This window comes from Diplotaxodon limnothrissa, linkage group LG13 (genome assembly GCF_057381915.1).
Source record: "Diplotaxodon limnothrissa isolate DT_005_m linkage group LG13, D_limnothrissa_male_GT1.1, whole genome shotgun sequence".
Classification (NCBI taxonomy): domain Eukaryota; kingdom Metazoa; phylum Chordata; class Actinopteri; order Cichliformes; family Cichlidae; genus Diplotaxodon; species Diplotaxodon limnothrissa.
Window position 1 is genome coordinate 32,388,722 of NC_140608.1, and position 2,500 is coordinate 32,391,221.

Here is a 2,500-nt window from a genome sequence, read left to right on the forward strand (position 1 = left end):
GCATGGACCTTGACTTCCAGCAGGCCCCGTGGACCCACAATACCCCCCCCCCCCCCCCCCCCCTGCAGTTACCCTGTGCCACATATCTAGCATGGACCTGGACCTCCAGCAGGCCCCGTGGACCCACATTACCCCCCCCCTGCAGTTACCCTGTGCCACATATCTAGCATGGACCTGGACCTCCAGCAGGCCCTGGGGACCCACATACTCCCCTGCTCTACTCCCCCACTAGCTTTCCTTTCTTGCAGTTACGCTCCAACGCATATCCAGCATGGACCTTGACCTCCAGCAGGCCCCGTGAACCCACATTACCCCCCCCCCCCCCCCCCCCCTCCTGCAGTTACCCTGTGCCACATATCTAGCATGGACCTGGACCTCCAGCAGGCCCTGGGGACCCACATACTCCCCTGCTCTACTCCCCCACTAGCTTTCCTTTCTTGCAGTTACGCTCCAGCGCATATCCAGCATGGACCTTGACCTCCAGCAGGCCCCGTGAACCCACATTACCCCCCCCCCCCTCCTGCAGTTACCCTGTACCACGTATCTAGCATGGACCTGGACCTCCAGCAGGCCCCGGGGACCCACACTTAAGCCCCCTCCCACTAACAAAGCAGAACACCACTGGCAAAATCCTCGTGCCCCTGGTACTCCAGAAAGCACATTGAAATGTGCCCCTGGTACACTGCGCAGAAGAACTGCCGCACACACACACGCACGCACGCACGCACGCACGCACGCACTGCTTGTGCCTATGGTACGACAACTTTTCTCGTGCCTATGGTACAACAACTTTTCTCGTGCCCCTGGTACGACAGCTTTTCTCGTGCCCCTGGTACGACAGCTTTTCTCGTGCCTATGGTACAACAACTTTTCTCGTGCCTATGGTACAACAACTTTTCGCCGTGCCCCTGGTACACCGCTCAGTAGCACTTTGCCACACAAACTCTCCTCGTGCCTATGGTACGACAACTTTTCTCGTGCCTATGGTACAACAACTTTCCTCCGTGCCCCTGGTACGACAGCTTTTCTCGTGCCCCTGGTACGACAGCTTTTCTCGTGCCTATGGTACAACAACTTTTCGCCGTGCCCCTGGTACACCGCTCAGTAGCACTTTGCCACACACACACTCCTCGTGCCTATGGTACGACAACTTTTCTCGTGCCTATGGTACGACAACTTTTCTCGTGCCTATGGTACAACAACTTTTCGCCGTGCCCCTGGTACACCGCTCAGTAGCACTTTGCCACACACACACTCCTCGTGCCTATGGTACGACAACTTTCCTCCGTGCCCCTGGTACGACAGCTTTTCTCGTGCCTATGGTACAACAACTTTTCTCGTGCCTATGGTACAACAACTTTTCGCCGTGCCCCTGGTACACCGCTCAGTAGCACTTTGCCACGCACACACTCCTCGTGCCTATGGTACGACAACTTTTCTCGTGCCTATGGTACGACAACTTTTCTCGTGCCTATGGTACAACAACTTTTCGCCGTGCCCCTGGTACACCGCTCAGTAGCACTTTGCCACACAAACTCTCCTCGTGCCTATGGTACGACAACTTTTCTCGTGCCTATGGTACAACAACTTTCCTCCGTGCCCCTGGTACGACAGCTTTTCTCGTGCCTATGGTACAACAACTTTTCTCGTGCCTATGGTACAACAACTTTTCGCCGTGCCCCTGGTACACCGCTCAGTAGCACTTTGCCACACACACACACCACTCCTGCTGCTACTCACATCGGGCATGGACCTGGACCTCCAGCAGGCCCCGGGGACCTACATCGCACATTGCTCTTCCCTCCCTTGCAGCTGAAAAAGGTCCATGCCTGTGCCCTGGCCCTTCTGAAATTCCCTCTCCATTTAGCCGAGGCAGTGAGTCGGCCTCCTGTCTCCCTTTACGGTCGAAAAAGATGTGCTCCTGGGCGCGCTGGCCCTGCTGCTACTCACATCGGGCATGGACCTGGACCTCCAGCAGGCCCCGGGGACCTACATCACACCTTGCTCTTGCCTCCCTTACAGCTGAAAAAGGTCCATGCCTGTGCCCTGGCCCTGCTGAAATTCCCTCTCCATTTAGCCGAGGCAGTGAGTCGGCCTCCTGTCTCCCTTTACGGTCGAAAAAGATGTGCTCCTGGGCGCGCTGGCCCTGCTGCTACTCACATCGGGCATGGACCTGGACCTCCAGCAGGCCCCGGGGACCTACATCACACCTTGCTCTTGCCTCCCTTACAGCTGAAAAAGGTCCATGCCTGTGCCCTGGCCCTGCTGAAATTGCCTCTCCATTTAGCCGAGGCAGTGAGTCGGCCTCCTGTCTCCCTTTACGGTCGAAAAAGATGTGCTCCTGGGCGCGCTGGCCCTGCTGCTACTCACATCGGGCATGGACCTGGACCTCCAGCAGGCCCCGGGGACCTACATCACACCTTGCTCTTGCCTCCCTTACAGCTGAAAAAGGTCCATGCCTGTGCCCTGGCCCTGCTGAAATTGCCTCTCCATTTAGCCG